This window comes from Bombus flavifrons, chromosome 4 (genome assembly GCF_040668555.2).
Source record: "Bombus flavifrons isolate JBK064 chromosome 4, iyBomFlav1_principal, whole genome shotgun sequence".
Classification (NCBI taxonomy): domain Eukaryota; kingdom Metazoa; phylum Arthropoda; class Insecta; order Hymenoptera; family Apidae; genus Bombus; species Bombus flavifrons.
Genome location: NC_138445.1, coordinates 17,819,475 through 17,828,798, shown reverse-complemented (window position 1 = coordinate 17,828,798; position 9,324 = coordinate 17,819,475). Strand labels below are relative to the sequence as shown.

Here is a 9,324-nt window from a genome sequence, read left to right as displayed (position 1 = left end):
GCGAGGACGCAGCTTAAAACAGAGAGGAATAAGGCGCGCCGTGGAAGCGTGTTAAGAAAAAAAGCAGCAGGGAAAAGAGAGATGCGTAATTACGAATAAAAGTTTCAATTAGCTCCCAGGTGAGCTAAACGTGGTGATCGCGGCTGCGTGATTCATAGGCCATATAAACTGTGTGCATAGCCGGGCAGCGTCGCCGTGTAAGATCGCCGAAGGATGATGATGCTACGTAGCACTACCTTTCACTTTGTTTTCCCGCAAAGATGCCTCGGCTAAATATTAACGTCCGTGACAGAGATGCTTTTCCCGTCTGTCGCGTCCCATGACCATTACCGAACGTTATACCGGTGCGGCTGAAAATTCAGGCGGTAACCAAGCTTTCCAAGCCGAATATATATAGCCTCTCCCGTAAACTCTTTAACCCCGTCGTGTATTACATTGTAGCGCTCGCAGTCGCCAACGACGGCAAATTAAACGGAGAGATACCGCTGTTAAACATCCCAACGTCCTTTCTTTTCTCTCTTTTCTCTCCTTATTTCATTTTCTTCCGCTTTCATCGCGTTTCAATCGCGATGCAACGCAGTTAGAAACAACATTTTTATCACGGCGGGAAGGAGTGCCGCTTGTTCCACGCGTCTTACTCGTAACGTTCGTCGGAGATGGGTGAAAAAGGTGTAAAAACGATCGTAAGCGTTGACGTCTACCAACGATTCTTCGCGGCCTAAGTTACGAGGTGTACGCGGTCCGGCAGCGAAGTTACAGCTGCCGAAGCTGTTATTAACGTTATTCAATCATCGCTCGAGTTTTAGCGGAGGGTTCTACGACCTCGTTCCTCCGACCTCGTTCCTCCGACGACCACCCGTGCTGAAAATTCTTCGCGACGCATACGAGACTCGGAGACAAGAGCGGCGTTCTTCTAGGACACGGTTTCTCGTCGACGATAAAAATTTCCGTCGACCGCGGATGTAGCTAATTGTGACCATCGGGCGCTGTTAAACGCCTCTGAATGGCTTTACACCGCGCTAACAGGTAAAAAAAGCAGAAATCGCGGTGTATCGATTCTGCTTTGTCATTGCTCGGCCACCTACCTAGTTTCAACTTTTCTGACCGCTTTCGCTATACGTATTTAGTATATATATATATATATATACATCGTTGAGGCGTTACTCTTACGTTTCTCTCTTCTTATTTGCTCCTCGAAACTTATATGCGGTGGAACTCTATTTACAGGAATAAGATTTTAGTGTCCGATTGAACAAACTTCTATCGACCGAATTTATTTATATTGTCCGCTATCACATGTATGAACATGGTACTAGTGACAAGAAAGAGCGATCTTTTACTACATGATGTACTTCTCCTCCGATGGATTCAGACGAACGATGTTCACGGAGTGATGACGAAACCAGAACTCGCAACAATACGCATCTAGCAAAGCCTGTACATTCGGTAGAGATAAATGAACTTGATCCTTACGATCTGCGTATCGCGTATTTCGTCCCAGCTGAATCTTGCGGTATCCGCTAGATCTCCGTTGCAGTGCAACCCTAACTGAGACTCGGTCACCGAACACCGGAAAACTTCTTTTCGCGGGAATGCCACGCATCGTTGGATCGTCAAAGCGATCGATCAAAATATCGTTTCGCAATATCGACGAGCGGAATTCGCGCAACAACGGTTGAAACGGTATATACGTCGAAGCTGGAAGAGACGCGACGCGAGTGACGTTAACGAGCGACGCGACCCGTAATAGGATTACTTTGCGTAAATCACAAAGCTGACCGGTCGTCCTGGTCTTCTACACTTATTACGTGTGTGGTTCTACGACTTCTCCCTGGCCCTGTTGAGATACGTTCGACGTTTAACCCCGAGGTCCCCGCCACGCTGGAAACCCCCGATGTATCGATCCTTGACCAACCGCACAGAAGGGACCAACACTGGTGCACACCGACGGACCAACAGGCTCGAATATTACCTGGAACTCCGGGAATTCTATCTTCCGCGATGGCTACGTACGAATACACCGAACACAGCGAACGAACGAAAGAACGATCGTCCGGTTTCTCGTCTTCTCTAATCGGGACTTTACGAGCACCCTGTATTCCGGCATGCGTGCCTCGTGCGCGACCTCAGCCGACCTACGCCGACCTCTCCCACATTACCTCGTCCACGCACCTCGCTCGGTAGAGATGCCACGACGGAGAAACTCCATCGCGGAGCATCCAGCATACCGGGATTACCCCCGACGACGTCTCTCACAGTCTCTCGCCAAATTAGCTCTCGCTCGTGTTTGTTTCCCGTCGATTCCTCTCCTCGAAGATTCGCGTCTTCGCGTTTAACTTGGCGCATCTCTAGCCGGTCGCGTCGGTGATCCTTTGAAAACAGCCCGAGGAGAAATTTTCGCGGCCACCGAGATTACAGCCGAGGCTTTATCCGATACCCAGGCTCGAGCTGACTGGTCGAGACGAGTACACGCATAGCGTAGAAACCTCCTCCTCGGGAATTCTTCCTGCTGAACCATCTTTAATTAAACTCCTGACGCGATATAGCTTCGAGGAATTCAGCCTGCGCGAGACACGGGAACGATCCGGGGTGAAAGTAACGCGACGCACGAACGAATGTTATTCGCTGTATCGAGATGAAATAGGACACGTGTATTCTGGCCGATCTGTGGAGGAAAGTTGATCTAAATACGAGACTGTTGTCCTTCTAACACGATGGCACGATAGTTTTTGACGTTCACGAGTATTTGAAAGTTTTTAGCGACATCTAACGTGATTCTTCGAAATAAAAAACGGAGAATTTGAAATATTTCAAGGTATCTCGAAGATTGGTAAAATATCAGGATACTTCGACTGGAGAGGTGGCGGTATATACTTGGTTGCAATTTTCCACCAAATCGAGGATCCGTTACGACGATGAAATTACGACGAAGAAACTTGTATCTTTTCGCAGCTGCTGCCTTTTCCCATAGTATTTCTTTATCGTCTGTTTGCCAGAAGATTTTCGTACGGTGGAAACTTGGCTCCTTTCACAAGTTCGCTTGACCCGCGCCGCTTCCTGTTTGTCTACTTTTGCCAGCCGAAAAAGCTGGTATCTACCGAAAAATTCGAAACTAGATTGCCGCGTTTGCCCCGGTGATTAGCAGCAGGGACTCACTAAATGGCGAGACAAACGGCGAGGTCGGTTCTTCCTGAAAGCAGCAAAAATTCCTGGCGCGCACAAGGGAAGAATACGCGAGGAGGTGGGGGATTCCTATGGAGATTCCACTGGCTCGGTGTCGTTACTCGCTCGTCTTAACGAAAGCAACCGGTGTTTGACTTGAAAATATTCCACCGGCCGTTTAATTGGCCGATAAAGTTAAGCTGCAAAACATGGCCGCGGCTAACGTGGCCAACGGAGGATTTCGTGTCTGTAAAAAGCCGTTCAACGTCAACGCGTCGATATTTTATCGTTGTATAATCTGCGCGCCAGCTCCGGAGCCTTCAGAGCGCATAAATGACATCGACCTCGGGCTGACCCGGGTAATTGAAAGAGGTGGCCGCGAAGCGACTGTGAGTAACCACAAGCAGCTCGGGCTCGTACGTAGGTGCAGGTGCGCGAGGCTGAGAGCACCTCCGTCAGCGCATATGTAATAACGAGTGTGCGGTGTAGCGTGGATTTTTGCGCCAGAATCGGAGAAACTTAACCGTTCGTTAGAGGAGAGTAAACGGTGTGGCTATCGTTGTTCACGAGGTAATAAATAACGAGCGTCTGTTCGTTGACGGAAAGTCGTTCTCGCCTAATTAGGACGATGGTAAAAAGAAATAAAAGAATGGAATAAAAGAGGAAGAAAGAGAATGACGAGATAGACGGGGGGCATGGGAAAAGGTGGTATTAGAACGTTATTAAGTCCGAATAGAAACGCATTAAATTTTCAATAAAGAGTATCTAACGAGAGCTAATTGGCGTGTTCCGATAGGTACCTACCTAATGATTAGTTTTATAACCGGCGGGCGAAGCATCGAGGAAAATGCCCCGACCTACCCTTACTTTTTCTTCTCCTATCGTATCGATACGCTAACGATATTAGAAATAAATTTATTACCGAAAATTATCAATGCCTAATCGCCGATCGTTAGTAACATCTTCTGTTGAACCTAAGGCCACGCGGTGATTCGTGTCTCTGCGATGCGATACGGGACAATGCAGGGACAGCGCTGAAAGTATAGGCCACACGTAGAGAAAAATAAATTAACGACTTGGCCCTAATTGCACGTTCAGAATTTTACGGCCGACCCTGTCGTACACGTGATGTAGACAACATTACGGACACACACGGTCGAGTAGCGTACTGCCATAGTCGGGCAAGGGTTGCGCGGAGGGGGAACGGTAATTACTTTGAGCGTGTTCTCGTGCACGATAAAAAATCAGAATGAAATGGTGCCTTTATTAATTACGTATTACTTAATCACCGGCTCGAAAAAAGGCGTAAAGAATGGAAGCGCATCCTGGTTTCTTTGGTCGGACGTGCTCTTTTGGTCGTCGATGAAAGAACTCGGGACGAAGAGTCGCGAAACAGCTCGTGCTCGATCGTGGTCGAAACTAAGGCTCGTTTGCCGTGTAACGATGCCATGGCCCCGATTGCTCCTACATTTTTGGCCAAACATTCACTTTTAGAAACAAGGATGGCCCCTTTCGCGTCCTACGTCCGTCGATCGTTGTGTAACTCGCGCGTGGACTTTTTTCTCGCCGGTTTTTTCGTTCGCGCGTCTGGTGTCTGTCAGGTGTCGAAACTTTTGCCCCGAATTAACTACGATTGTATCAGTGGATTCGCGGGTCTCTGTCGCGATGCACAATAGCCACACGGCTCTGCGAGGCTGCTTCGTTATGTAAAGAGAGGAAGAGAAAAAAAAAGGGGGAGAAGGAGAAAAAGAGAGGAGCGTAACGCAACGTGGTGTATTCAAATTGTTTACACAGTAAACACCAGTGAACCGCCGTAACCGAACGTTGTGAAACGTATTCGAAGCGCTTATTCGTTAACTACATCGGTTGCTCTCTTATCTCACCGTGAGATATATTTATTGCAAAAAGGATAGACTTTTATCCCGTTGTTAACGCTCTCGTCTTTCTATAAAACGTCGATCCGCTGATTTTATATAGTCGTCGATAATCGCCAGTGATCAGTGTCGACTCGTCGTCCATAACGAGCTGGCCTTGGTAAAAAAAATCCTTCGAATTCTCGCGGTCGATCAACACAGTGGTAATAAAACGAGTTTCGGGTACGCGTGTTTCGGTACTGTTTATTTCTGTCGCGACTTAGCGGAGAAAGAATCGTCGCGATAGATTGACACCGGGCGTTCATTGTCTCGTGGGCGCTCGAAACATTCAGAAGCTACGTCGATCAACTGTATAAATCGATATGTGCGGAAAGGTAGTTACGTTACAAACTCTGCTCTTTAAATGTACGTTGGAATTTATAAAAATAGGTGATTCGCTTCTGACGAATCGAATTATCGATCGTACGCTTATTTAACGAAACTAAGAAATCAATGAAACGTGCAGTTGATTAGTTTGACTTATGAGAGACTCGTTCGACGGTTCAACCGCGATTTCGATGATTTTAGAACTCGCGTCATCGTTAACGGGCCTGCTATCGATCAACTATGATCGTCTTATAGCTCCTACTACGTAAGCTGGTTTATTTCATTCGTTCTGTTCACTCGTTGGCTTATGCCCACTGGCGCGACAGCAATTTTTCTTCTCTTCTTCAAGGATTTTCAACGCGGACACTTTCAACGTGAGTGCTTTTCTACAGCGTCAAGAATATTACTGTTGGATAGTTATGAAATAAAAATGTTGCATATTATTGAATTAGAGTGTGTGAGATACGTGATTACTCGGAAGCTGTGTGAGTTATTAGAATTATTAGATTTATTAGAAAGGGTTACAGTAGAAAGGACAGAAATATACAGGCGCTAATGTTCAGAGAAGAAATTGAGCTGAAAACAGGTTTCAAAAGACATTATCGAATTGCATCGAGGGTGTTGGAAACAAGAAAATGACTTGCGAATTTGATTAAATAAAATTGATGCATTCGCTCATTTACAAGAGTAATTTCGCAACAATCATTGGCGACTCTCGACTTTGATGCATTAATTTCTGAGAAAAATCGATGTAATTGCATTGGAAAGCATTGTCAAGACCAATATATACTAAGATTAAAATATTACGAAAGTGGGTAAAAGTTATAAAAGGCTTTATAAAAATACTCGTATATTATTCCTAAAGAAACACTTGTTCAATTTTGCTTTGATACGAAGATTAATCGACGAACCTTCCAAAAAATTCCAACGAATATTCCAAGGGAGCAGACTCGATTCCGATCTACGATTTAGATGAATGAAACTCGCAGTAAAATCATCCGATACGTTGTAAGAGTCTTGTCTATCTTTGGACAATTATTCCAATAATAAGCGAGCCACGGTAACGGTTGTACCAAACGAGTGCGCGATTTCACGTGACGGCATTTCAGTTAACAACAAAATAACAAACACGAGTACTAATGCTTTGATCAAGTAAAATCATCGGTAACCTTTGCTAAGGACATAGATATAAACAGACATATTTAATTATTACTCGTGCACGATAAGAACTGACGAAGAAAAAACCATCAACGTTAGGGGAAAAAACAAACCGTTAGGTCTAACACGCGACATTCGGAGACACGCGACTATAGCGCGCGAGCTACGCACGTTCAATGGAGTTTGAAATCACGCTGCGTGAAAGTGTTGCGCACACGCGTTCGTAAAAAGTAAAAGTAAAGAAATTCCATCATCGTGGGCTCGTCCGGGATTTGAACCCGGGACCTCTCGCACCCGAAGCGAAAATCATACCCCTAGACCAACGAGCCAACTTATTAGTCTCTTTGTTAACCATATATAAAAACCACCAATTAACATGTATAATAATTCTTATCGCGATCGACTGATTATAATAATTTACTGCACGCGCACATTCTTCCTGTCCGAGCAACCTGACACGTGTAAAACAAGCGATCGATTACACAGATAAATTTCTTCCATCTTCCAAGAACATAATTATCACGAGACGATTGATCGTTTAAGAAATTTAAAGGCGAGAAAAATAATCGTACGCTGAAACGACAACAAACGATCGATACACGTTCCTCTGGTTTGTTCCCCTAGTTGATTCGATCTAGATTGATCAACGGTTTAGTTTTTGCCATGACTCGTTCAAAATTTCACGCTGTCCTGAACGAATTGTCCAGCGGATGAAAGAAAAAACGTTAATTAGCTCGTTGGAATGGGAGCTGGGGATGCGAGATCCTCGGAGTTGGTGCGCGTGGCGCCACCTGTGGTGGAAACGTTGCATTCGCGATTAGCATTGCGTGTTGTCTTCGATCTGGCAATTGCCCTGCCAGCAAGAAGATACTCCTCCGTTTCGATCTATCGCAACAAAGTTGCGGAAAGGTCAGAAAGTGCGTGATTGCTTTTCATCGCTGCAACGTAATTAGGGTCGCGTCAGAGTTGTCGAGCTAGAAACTCGAAGTATTTTTTGCTACGCCAACTATGAAACGCCTGCGTTTAATCCTCGTTGATACGGTCGAGTATTTTACCGAGAGGAATCGTCTCCAGGTAACGACGAAAACATTTTTGATAGTTTTATACGGGGGTTATAAAGGTGTCCTCGTTTTAATGATCGCGATACTTTGTTCCCCGTGGGGAAGTCCACACGTTGCCAAGTATACAGAACACAGAAGCGACAGAAAATTTCTAACGCGCAAAAATGACCGGCTAAAAAGGTAGAAATATAAAGTGTTCCTAACATTTTTTTACTATTGTATTGGCTATTATTTAACGGTCGTAGGTTATTTCTTTCGACCCACGGATGGCAGTTTGAACTCGTAAAAGGTTACAGAACAACCGTTCCGACAGACCCGTCGTAAAAAAAAACGACAGAAATGAGAAAAAAAATTTCTGTCACAATTTTTACAACTGTATACATTTACAGTGCCGCGGAATGACACTCTCATATTCCGAAGGACATCGGGGTTGATTAAGCGATTCCAAAATAATATCATCCCTCTTTCGTACAAAGTATACGCGCGTTTATGGTACAGTTCGTTCAGATTGAGTTTTGCTGGCGACGTAATGGTCATGGTAACAGTATGGCAAACGGCCGAGGAATACCTTTGTTTCTATAAATCCTACTAATGTACCGTAAAACGAAGGTCAAAGATTGAGCTTAGGGCTAAAAAACTCGTTTACAGAAAAGGTAGCAACGCTAGGTGATTAAATATTTATCCAGTACAAAAATAGATTTACAAACCATTTAAATACTTTCTCAGATATTAAGACAGACTCGTCCTGATTATTATCTTCATAAGCTTCGTTAATGACGTTGTTGCTCTTTGATGTGCAATGTATGGTTGGTTAGCGCGATGACGACGCTAACCTACGACAGTCCCGGTGAAAATTATTATTTTCGAAATATGTTTTTTTTTTTGTCTAGATTACGTCAGCGCTCGTGATTTCGTGGAATTAAAAGTGGAAGAGATGAAAGGCGACGAGGAATACGCGATACGAGCTTGGCACGACGACGAGGGATTTCTTTTAAACTAATTTTAGCGACGATCAGTTACGAACCATGGGTAATTAGAAATCAGTAAGTATCGTAGAGCGCAAAAATAAAGAGTGAAAAAAGAAGGGAGCAAGTAAAGTAAGAGAAGTAAAGAAAGACTTTACGACGGCAGACGTACAGGTGCAAAGTTAACACGCAATTAAACACGTCGTAATTAACTGATTCATCATCTCTAAAATGTTACTCTTCGCTTTTTTGTTTTTTTTTTTTTTTTGCTTTACCAGCAATCTTGGTAAATGAATACAAATGATTTGTCAATGAGTAAAAGGCTGTCGAATATGATTTCGATTCTACCTAGAGATTCTAAATAACTTTACATAATTGATCGTTCAAATTTTCGTCCATACTTTCGTCCATATTGCATGGGATAAAATAAAATTATATTTATCGAAAGCTCAATGAAAAATCGAACGTTTGTCGTCGACGGTCGGCAATATTTATCAATATTATCGATGATCATTACGATTAAGAAACTTCTAGATTCTAGACGAGGTAGTCGACCAATTTAATTCTTCAGCGACTCGCACATAATGTTTATCACCATCGGTAGTATTCGTCGAGATTGGTCAACATTCCAACAAACAAGCTACGATCACATACCTTAGGCAACGAATCGAAGCACCAAAAATTCAGTTCACTGACAAAATTTCCACGCTGATACACTTATTGCTATTCCTCGCCAGA

At 44.1% G+C, this 9,324-nt stretch overlaps 1 non-coding gene across 1 annotated transcript; it reads right to left on the bottom strand.

The window, feature by feature from the left end:
* Window positions 1-6,817: 6,817 nt before the first annotated feature.
* On the bottom strand, window positions 6,818-6,889 carry TRNAP-CGG (transfer RNA proline (anticodon CGG)). Its single transcript has one exon. It is a non-coding gene; the product is annotated as a tRNA-Pro (tRNA).
* Window positions 6,890-9,324: the final 2,435 nt, after the last annotated feature.